This window comes from Dendropsophus ebraccatus, chromosome 5 (genome assembly GCF_027789765.1).
Source record: "Dendropsophus ebraccatus isolate aDenEbr1 chromosome 5, aDenEbr1.pat, whole genome shotgun sequence".
In the NCBI taxonomy this organism is placed as follows: Eukaryota; Metazoa; Chordata; class Amphibia; order Anura; family Hylidae; genus Dendropsophus; species Dendropsophus ebraccatus.
The window spans coordinates 13,089,111-13,100,544 of NC_091458.1; the positions used below are offsets into that span (position 1 = coordinate 13,089,111).

General features: G+C 45.2%; 1 pseudogene; it reads left to right on the forward strand.

The window, feature by feature from the left end:
* The first annotated feature begins 3,174 nt into the window (after positions 1-3,174).
* On the forward strand, positions 3,175-4,105 carry LOC138794100 (odorant receptor 131-2-like; annotated as a pseudogene).
* Positions 4,106-11,434: the final 7,329 nt, after the last annotated feature.

The following is an 11,434-nucleotide window of genomic DNA, read 5'->3' on the forward strand; positions in this document are numbered from 1 at the left end:
GGGGCACTGAGAGCTGGTGGAGATAAGCACAGGGGGCACTGAGAGCTGGTGGAGATAAGCACAGGGGGCACTGAGAGCTGGTGGAGATAAGCACAGGGGGCACTGAGAGCTGGTGGAGATAAGCACAGGGGGCACTGAGAGCTGGTGGAGATAAGCACAGGGGGCACTGAGAGCTGGTGGAGATAAGCACAGGGGCACTGAGAGCTGGTGGAGATAAGCACAGGGGGCACTGAGAGCTGGTGGAGATAAGCACGGGGGCACAGAGCTGGTGGAGATAAGCACAGGGGCACAGAGCTGGTGGAGATAAGCACAGGGGCACAGAGCTGGTGGAGATAAGCACAGGGGCACAGAGCTGGTGGAGATAAGCACAGGGGCACAGAGCTGGTGGAGATAAGCACAGGGGCACAGAGCTGGGGAAGGAGGTGGGATAAGCACCATGCACAGCTGAGGGACACCTGACAGACCCCCCCTCCCCGGAGCACTCACCACTGCTCTGCTCTCCCTCCCTCCAGGCTGATGCAGGTCATGTGCTCTGGACCCCGGCAGCCTCCTCCTCCGGCCCCAGCTCTCTCTGCCAGGTACTGATGGTGTATAGGGGGCGCACCATAGACCTGTGATAATCCGGCCCTGGGAGCTATGGGGGAGAGAGCGGCCTCTTGTGGCCGGAGGCAGAATGAGTTTTAGCAGAGCAGGAAGCTGATGTTTCCTGCTTTGCCAGTGTGCGGGGGGCGGCGGGACACACGGGGGCTGTACCGGGACAGCGGGACGTGACCCCAAAATCGGGACCGTCCCGCTGAATCCAGGACAGTTGGGAGGTATGCTCACAGTTTGTGTAATTTGTGTAGTGTCTGCCTGCCAGTTACACTGGTACAGAAAATACATAGCATAGTTTCACATAAACACATGTTACCTTAAAGGGGTTGTCCGTCGATAAAAAATTATTCACAGAATAACACACATTACAAAGTTATACAACTTTGTAATGTATGTTATGTCTGTGAATGGCCCCCTTCCCCATGTTTCCCCCCACCCACGCTAGACCCAGAAGTGTGGTGCATTATACTCACCGCATCTCGTGTCGTCCACGGTCTCCGATCCTCAGCAGTGACGTCTTCTTCGGGAGACCGGCGGATCTTCCCGAGTGCCGGCCGCCCTCTGCAGCGTCATCCGAAGCTCAGCCGCGATTGGCTGAGCATAACTGTGCTCAGCCAATAGCGGCTGAGCAGCTGATGACGTGGCCGCGTCATCAGCCGCTCAGCCGCGATTGGCTGAGCACAGTTATGCTCAGCCAATCGCGGCTGAGCTTCGGATGACGCTGCAGAGGGCGGCCGGCACTCGGGAAGATCCGCCGGCCTCCCGAAGAAGACGTCACTGCTGAGGATCGGAGACCGTGGTCGGCACGTGACAGGTAATGTATAGCGCACCATACTTCCGGGTACACAGGTGGGGGTGGTGGGACACGGGAACGGGGCCATTCACAGACATAACATACCTTACAAAGTTGTATAACTTTGTAATGTGTGTTATTCTGTGAATAATTTTTTATCGCCGGACAACCCCTTTAATAAGCATATAATAAATCCCTTGTGGACAGGTGCCATTATAAGCCCAGCTGCAGGAATTGCGCTCTGGTATACTACATGGGCACACACCACTCCTGGCCACTGTGACAAGTCCCTAAGCGGTACACAACATCTTGCCCCCAGCTTAGCACCACCTTGATCCCCTTCGGTACCACAGAAGGATGAGGAGTAAGGACCCTGTTAAACTGGCAGATTATCTGGTGAACAGGCCATGTGTAATAGGATGAGCGGTCAGTCCTTCATCATTCTGACTTAAAAAATCATCGCCTCACATCTCCCCATGTAATAGGGCGTGTACAGAACATGGCTGATCGCAGGAAAGAGCAGAATGACTGGTTGAGACTTGTGAAGAGTCTAAGGGGCCTATTCCACCGAGCGATAATCAGCTGAATCGGCCCGATTCGGCCAAGTATCGCTCCGTGGAATAGAGAGAACGATCAGCCGATGATCGTGTCATCGGCTGATGGTTCATTTAGGTTCAGACCTAAAATCATCGTTCGCCACCAGCGCATAGCTGCGGGGGAATAGCGGTGTGCGGCGGCACCTGACGATTTCAGTAGCATCATACATTACCTGTCCGGGCTGCAGGTCTTCTCCTTTTCTCGGTTCTGCGCCGCAGCTGCTTCGGAGCGGCCTGTCTGAAGTGACAGACCGTTTTGCCAATCACTGTCCGGAACCGCCACGGCCAGTGATTGGCTGAGCGTTCTGTCAGTTTCGACAGCCCCGCTCCGAAACTACTGCGGCATCATCAGGGAAATCATCACCATAGATAAACTAATATTCCCTGAGACTTGTCGTACTGTATTAGTAAGGATGAGTTCATAATATGAGGAGGATGAGGAACACCGGGGACTATAAACATATAAATAGTGCGCCAGCTAATCGTCAAGTGGTCAGAGCCGGCGCTGACTGACAAGACCAGAAGCCGGAGCGGCACCATTACTGATGTAAGTATCATTCACAATAACTCCCATTAGACTTATCATATTACTGTATGTAGAAGCCATACAATGACTGTAGTAACCATAATAGCCCCACACTTATAAAGGTCTAGGAAGGTTGGTGACACAGTGCTTATATTGGTGATACAGCTCTCGACTATTTCCAGCTCTCTCGTAAAGAATAATGAAGTTCAGTAAAGTAGTCCGCACAGTCAGACCACCCGACGATTAAACGCCTAGGACACATAACCTGGCAGAAGGACCACTAACAAACAGGCAGGGTCAGTAACTGGGCGTTGAGCCAAAGATCAATAGTCGGGAAGCCAAGCATTAGAGCAGTGTAAATCTTTATGCTGCACCCAATAGCTGCTATAGGCATCAAAACTGTTGGGGCTTCCTACTTTGGTGGAAATGTTACGGGTTCACATGCACATCAGATCCACAGCATGGGAATGTACCATTAAAGTGGTTTACTGGACTGATGAGCTTTCAGCTGTTCGGCACCCACACTACATAGTGAACAGTGTGTATTGAGGGGGGCTGATCAGTCTATTTTGGCCAGAAAATGTGTGTTAGTTCTATTCAGTGACCTCTCTATATGCAACTTTTTTCACTTTTCACATTTAGCATAATTTCAAGTCCGAAAAACGATGATGAATTCCACCGGGCCCAATACGACTATGACAGCCCAAGTCAACAAAACCAATGAGATGGTGTTCATCATTATCTCCATACTGATATTCCTTTTCTTCTGTATCTTCATGTACTTCATGGTCACCATCCTGAAGGTCTTCTTCACCACCTCTGAGCTCCGGGAGACCCCACGTTACATTTTGTTCATTCATATGCTTCTCAATGATGTGGTCTATCTCATTGTTTCATATTTTCTGTTTTTATCTGTCTATTCCTTGACCGCCATACCTGTGCCCATATGTTACATCATTGTCAGCTTTGCCACATGTTCCTTCTATATAACTCCCTACAACTTGGCCGTCTGTCATGTCTTTGGAACGTTATACGGCTATCTGCCACCCGTTAAGACATGCAGAGCTATGGACTGTCCGAAGAGCCACCCTCGCCATTGCTGACATGTGGACAGTGGGGATGGTTCCACGACTGGTCGATTTTATTGTTTTTTGTTCTTCAGTAAATAATGGTATCTTCTATACCAGTGTCCTCTGTTACTGGAAACCATTGACTGCCCACATAGCCCAGGAAACCATAAGAACACTGACTAATATTCTCAGCTTCTCCATGGTGGGATTGATCATCGCCTTCACCTATACCCAAGTTGTACTGGTCGCTCGGAAGATAGACTCTGAGAAATTTGCTTCTAAGGCCGGAAAGACGGTCCTGCTTCACGCGTTTCAGCTTCTTCTATCCCTGTTGTCTTTTACTTCTTCACTTACTGAAACATATTTCTCCTCCAGTTTTGTATACATAAGCAGAATTAACTTGCTCCTGTTCATGTGTCTTCCCAGATTCATCAGTCCATTAATCTACGGGATTAGGGATGAAGTATTTAGTAAAGTCATGAGAAGATTCTCAACAATGAGAATCGGGAGTATAGATTCCACCTAGAAAACATTGTAGGTAACCCCCCTCTTTATTTGCACCAGATGCTGGTCATCAAAAAACTACATTACCCATAATAGCCACAGCTTGGTCCCTCTCTATCACACGGGACGATTATCGTGTAAGAAATCGTTATATTGTTCGAATTTAAACAACAACCAGTGTAATTGCAGGCAACGATTGAATCGTTCGTGTGTCGTTGATTTACATGTGACCCTTAAATCATTGTTAATTGTTCACTACTCGTTCGCTATAATTCCACGTTTGTTCGCTGAAGTTCCGCATTTGTTCACTAATTGCACATCGTTCCTTCTTTTGCTGGGATCGGATGGAAAAAACGGTCATAGTAACGGTCGTATCTAATGACTATCATTCTGTGTAACATGGTGAACGATTTCAGGTTAACGATAAACAATCTCGTTGGCGATCGTTTATCGATAGTCGTTAATTGTTAAAAATCGCTTTGTCTACTAGGACCCGTAATGTAGGTGTGTCTGGCCTCAGAGAGATGAGAGAGATCAGCTTGAACCTGTCTTGCTGTCTGCTAGGATGGCTTACCGCTAAAGTAATATAATACTGGGTGAGTCAAAAGTCTCAGGACCCCCTTTTTTTTTTAAAAAATGAAAGGACCCCAGCAAGTAATGGGTGAGGAGGCCTATATTTTTGGCTACGTCCACAACACGGCCACCATCTTGAATGCCATGGATTGAAGGCAAGTTTTCCCAATGAGAAGGTGGTCCAACACGGAAAGTTGCAAAAACAACTTGGAACATTCCGTGTAATGCACATATATTTGACATGATGTTCATGGTGCTGAACACAGAGGTGAAGATGCTGGATCCAATTATTATAAACTTTTGAACCACAAATCTGATGTCGTCTTTCGATCTCTGAGACAATTCTGGTCTTCTCTGATGTGTTACATGACCACCTGCCTATTGCTTGCTCTTGACCCTCACTATTCAACTGCATTATAAATAGTCATATCACTAAATATAATCTGCCCCCTAGTGCTGTCTTCGCCTCCTTTCTAAGCATCCCCTTGGCTTTTTCTGCTTAGAGGATCATGGTTAGTGAGAGGGCACACACAGCACCTACCGGAGGTAAAGGCCCTATTCCACGGGCAGACTGAGAGGAGCAAACGATCACTATTAGCGCTCGTTTGCTCCTCATTCCCCGCTCGCTGCCGCCGCTATTCCACGCGGCAGCAGCAAACGGGGGAGGGGGGTGCGGGGTGGCTGCCCGGGTGATCGCTAGATCGTCTGGGCAGCCCTTAGCATACAGCAGCGGTCTGCTGCCGACGCTCCAATTCCACGGAGTGACTGCAGCAGATCGTCGCTGTATGAGTTGTCTGTCTTTTCTTTTCAATGTTTGAAAGACAAACGACGCAACGATCAGCCGACATAAACAATGTTGGCTGATCGTTGCCTTCTATTCCACGGGAAGATTATCGTCCTTTACGGCCAAATACGGCCAATAATTGTTCCATGGAATAGGGCCTTAAGATATTGCCGGATGTTTATAAGCTACTCAGCAGCACTCTAACCTCCAGAACTTCACATAGCAATCAAGAGAGTAAGTATAGTTATCCCGGTCACTGATTGGCTGAGTAGGCAATCACTCAGCCAGGGTCGTGGTGTTGCAGTTGTGGTGAATGGGAGCCCAGAGAGGCGCTACTAGGTACAAGGAAGGGTGAGTTTAAGTTTACATGTTTAATATCCCCCCCCCCCCCACCGCCTGCTGATTTTAGTCTTAGTGGGACTTCTCCTTTAAGTTCACTGCATAAAGGGGTACTACAGCAAAAATATTTTTCTTTCAAATCAACTGGTGTCAGAAAAGTCATGTAGATTTGTAATTTACTTCTGTTTAAAAATCTCCAGTATTTCCCTATTTATCAGCTGCTGTATGTCCTGCAGGAAGTGGTGTATTCTCTCCAGTCTGGCACAGTGCTCTTTGCTGCCACCTCTGTCCATGTCAGGAACCGTCCAGAGCAGGAGAGGTTTTCTATAGGGATTTGCTACTGCTCTGGGTGTGATTGATAGAAACTTAGGACCTAGGAAATAATGGAATCTTTTAGGTTATTTCATCCTTTTATTTCTTGCATTAAGCATAAAAATACCCTGTATATATTCAAGCACATTTTTTGTTGAAATAAATGTAGAAAAGAGAAATAAAATAGAAAAATTCAAAATAAATAAATATTAATTATGAAGCCATTATGGTTCGCTTTAAATCTCTGCTATCCATGGGTTAATCCAACTAGAACGGCTGCTGACTCTTTAGTGTTGGGATTGTCGGGTTATTTCTTATTCCTTACGACAACTTTTCCAGGACTCTTCACGTTTCACTGAATCCCTTAAGAAGTCAATGGTTTAGGTTTTCTACCTGGGGCCGGGGAATATTCACAGATTACTGGATACGGTGAATAAAAGAAATTAAGCTTTATGGTGTACACATCCCATTTTGGCTCAATTAAAAAAAATGGAATGTTGCCAACAGCTCAAAATGGACAAAGAAGTGAGAACTTCATGAAAAACAGAGATTTATGTGTGGGGGAGATTTATTAAACCGGTGTTAAGTAGAACTGGCTCAGTTACCCCTAGCAACCAATCAGATTCCACCTTTCATTTTCCAGAGAATCTGTGAGGAATGAAACATGGAATCTGATTGGTTGTTAGGGGCAACGGAGCCAGCTCTACTTTATACCAGTTTGATAAATCTTGTGTTAACGGTTGGGGCTGTGCTACACGTCCATGCACGGGGGAGGAAATGTGGAATCAGGGCTGTAGCTGCATCATTATCAGAGGTCAAAGGTTAGACGACGATCACAAAGTCAGGATGAGATAAGAAGTCCCCTCGAAATCAGATATTTTGGACAACCGGGAAAGTGGGGAAAACATTTTGTTGTACGCCCCATTACAACTTATAAATCCCCTTTTTATTTCTTGTATTTAAAACAACGTGGATCTTGGATGTGGAAATGTGGATATAGACATTTTTGTACAAACCCTATAAAAATGGTTCCTCTTTAGGAAGTAAGGTAGGGGTTCAGACCGAATCCAGATGAAAAGTTGTCTAGAGACATAGCCGGAATAGATCCAATGAATGGCTGAAATGAAGAAAGAGAGAATATTGCGGCACTCACGTAGTAGTTGCAAAATCGGTGCTTTATTCCATCACATGGTTGAGGATACAAACAGATAGGCTACGATCGTTTCACGCACACAGCGCTTCCTCTCGGCCATACACAGTATCTCTCCACCCACCCTTAAATACGTGAGTCTTCTTAAAGAGATACACATTACAATATCACCAAGATAGTAAGAAACATAAAAACATGTATATTTACAATGAAAAGCGCAATACACAAATACATAAAGCATATATTAGTAGATATTCATAATGGGTTGCAGTTATATTACATTATGGCTTGCAAATCTGAACGGTCATTCAGACCTAGCAGTCCCAATGCGTTAGTGCTAAGAATCATTTCCATCTCTTTTTTCAGCAATAGCCGATGGCCGTCACCTCCGTTTCTTGGGATCTCTACTCGTAACAGTCCCAGGAACTTTAAAACTGAGGTGTCCCCATCATGTTGTTCATGAACATGCTGGATTAAGCGGGGTGAACCTTTTCCGGTCCTCACTGATCGTAAGTGTTCTGCAAAACGTACATACATAGATCTTATAGTTTTGCCCACATAGAAAGCCCCGCATTCACAAATCACTGCATATACTACATGGGTCGTTCTACATGTTATAAAATCATTTACAACCACCTCCCGTCCTCCCAATCTTATCCACCTTTTGTTAAGTAATACTTTACAGTGACTGCATGAACCGCATCTGAAATTGCCCCTAGGTATATTTTTATTGAGCCATGTCTTCTCTGAAGCCTCCGCTACTAGCCTTCCGCGTACCACTTCATCACGCAGGTTCCTACATCGTTTAAAAGTGACTAGCGGGCGTTCCTTAACCACGTCAGCTAACAATTGATCCTCACCTAGTGTGTGCCAGTTCTTAAAAATAGCTGCCCGTATATTCCTATCCATAGGTCCGTGTCTGAAACTGAAAACTAGTCTATTTGTGGGATCTTTCTTTTTCACTTTTTTGAGGAGTTTTTTTCTATCAAGTGTCCGTGCCCTCTCCAGGGCTTGGTTCACCACAAACATTGGATAGCCCCGTTCAGATAGGCGTGTTTTCAAATCTGCCGCCTGCTCATCAAAAGCTTCCAAAGTACTATTAATTCTGCGTAAACGCACAAATTGACCGAATGGGACTGCGTTTTTTACATATTGGGCATGATAACTGTCATATCGTAGTAGTGAATTGGTTGCTGTAGGCTTACGGTACCCCGTCAGGACCAATTCACCACCACTCACCTGAATTTGGACATCCAAGAACTCGATGTTAGAACCTCCATATTTATGGGTAAATCTCATATTTACGTTGTTACCATTCAAGTACTCCATAAATTCCAAAAATTGTTTTTCATCGCCTGACCATACTAATAGTACATCATCGATGTATCTCAGGAATAACTGAATGTACCGGATAAAGGGGTTATTTACAGAAAAAAATCATATCTTCTTCAAGGTTGGCCAAAAATAAATTAGCAAACGTTGGTGCGACTGGCGTGCCCATCGCGGTCCCAGCCCGCTGGCAGTACCACCTGCCAGCGAACTGGAACGCATTATGGGACAATATCATCATCAGCATTTCACATATATAATCCACAAAGTTTGTATCATAGTGAGGCACCCATGACAGACGCCGACGGATCGCCTGCACCGGATCATCCTGAGGGATGCGGGTGTATAGGCTCTCAACATCGACGCTGACAAGGGAGAAATCTTCCTGCCACCCAAAGGAATCCAGAATTTGTAACAGCTCTCTAGTGTCCTGGAGGTAAGAGGGAACTTCATGTAACAAAGGACGTAGGATCCAGTCTAAGTATTTAGACATCGGTTCAAATACCGATTCCCTGCCAGCCACAATCGGTCGGCCCGGAGGCCGCTCGATCGACTTGTTTGATAAATCTTGTGTTAACGGTTGGGGCTGTGCTACACGTCCATGCACGGGGGAGGAAATGTGGAATCAGGGCTGTAGCTGCATCATTATCAGAGGTCAAAGGTTAGACGACGATCACAAAGTCAGGATGAGATAAGAAGTCCCCTCGAAATCAGATATTTTGGACAACCGGGAAAGTGGGGAAAACATTTTGTTGTAGGCCCCATTACAACTTATAAATCCCCTTTTTCTTTCTTGTATTTAAAACAATGTGGATCTTGGATGTGGAAATGTGGATATAGACATTTTTGTACAAACCCTATAAAAATGGTTCCTCTTTAGAAAGTAAGGTAGGGGTTCAGACCGAATCCAGATGAAAAGTTGTCAAGAGACATAGCCGGAATAGATCCAATGAATGGCTGAAGATCCACCATAACCAACCCAATCATATCCGTACTGTATCAAAATAGGTGTAATAATACATAGACTCAGCTCACCTTGGAAGATTTGTTGTAGCAGCTTTTGGATACAGGAGGGAGCACGGATATTCGGTGCTGGCCAGGCACTTGTAGCACAAAGTAAGAGTTATTCATAGGTGAGGACTAGTGGCAGTTTGAAACATAACTTTTATTCCTCCCAATAGGCTCAAAGGGACAGATCAGTGCGTTTAAAGGGGTACTCCGGACCGGGGGGTATTTTGGAGGATCGCCGGGGAGGGAGTGGAAATTGAAGCCGGAGGTCACTTACCTCCCCCGTTCCAGCGCCGGTGCCTGGATCACGCCGCCCGGTACTCCCGTCCTAGGGCCACTTCCTGGTCAGAGCTGCTGCATGAGACGTGACGTCTCAAGGCAGCTCTGCCATTCAGCGGCCAAGCGGGACTCCGCAGTCCCGAGGCGGGACTCTGCTACGACCGCTGATTGGCAGAGCTGCCTTGAGACGTCACGTTTCATGCCGCAGCTCTGGCCAGGAAGTGGCCCTAGGACGGGAGGTAAGTGACCTCTGGCTTCAACTTCCATCACCTCCCCGGCGATCCTTCAAAATGCCTCCCGACCTGGAGTACCCCTTTAATGCTAGTGCACTTAGCCATGTTACTTCTGCCACTCGAGGTCTTTATCTACCCTCTGTAGTTGCCTTAGAGTCCTATTACGTGGGGCAATTTTCTGCCGAACCAGGACTATTTGGGCAGATATCGCTCTGTGTATTCCACACAAAAATCAGCTAAGGAGCCTATTCTGTCCTTATTCACGTTAAGGTCAGATAAAACGGAATAAAAAAGAAATCTAAAGGTCTTGAAGTCTTGTCTACACCAAAAAAATTAAGACTACAGATCATGCCACAAAAAAATGATCCCTCAAACAGTTCTGTAGACATAAAAATAAAAAGGAATAGGGGTGATATGGGGATTTAAACATTTTTTTGTTGTCTGTAAAAACATAGTAAAACATGACAAATTAAATATAATTGTAATCGTCCTGATCTGAGGAATTTGGATAACAAGTCGTTCTTACCACACAGTAAATGGTGTAAAAACAGTCACCTGAATGTTTTTTCTAAAGTTGCCGCACAATTTTACCCAAAAACAAACCCGTAATTTTTTACCAAAAGCCCACCACAAACAACAGATTTATCAAGCAAACATTCGTGTATTTGATAGGTTTTCTATAAACAGGCACTTCTTGTGTGCTGGGATGGTCGGGTTTTAGTTTTGTCCTGTGACAAAACTTCCAGATTTACCAAGATGCCACATTAATGAATTTGACGCAACAAAAAACAGACTCAAACGTTAAAATTAAATCGTTAGTAAATGAGGCCTAATGTGTCTCAGCTGGAGTCATATTGGTACGTAACATTCTAGAGACATGAAGGCGAAGTTATGTGGGGATCATTCGAGACATATCATTAATAATATTGTTATTAACCCTGAGGGTATGTTCACACAATGTAAAAATATAAGGGCAAAATACAGCTGGAATTTCAAAAATATAATGTGCCCCATTTTAATACAAAATCATCTGCCAGTGCACACACCATATGGAATAACAGCCGTAAAATAAAGTACATATCCTGAAAGTGACCATTTCACCTGCTGGTGTGTAATGGTGCTGCCAATAGAATTTTCCTTCTTTTTTTTTTTTACGCCATATTTAAGCCATTTTCTATGGCTTTTCGTAACATGAATATTTAGAAATGTTGTAATTCCCAACAAATCAATTACGTTCTTATAACATCTTGGCCTCATAACTCGATCTACCAAAACGTGAGGTTGTCTAGAGGTGCTGTGATATATTCAACAATTTATACAAATAAATGACCATGACCATATATT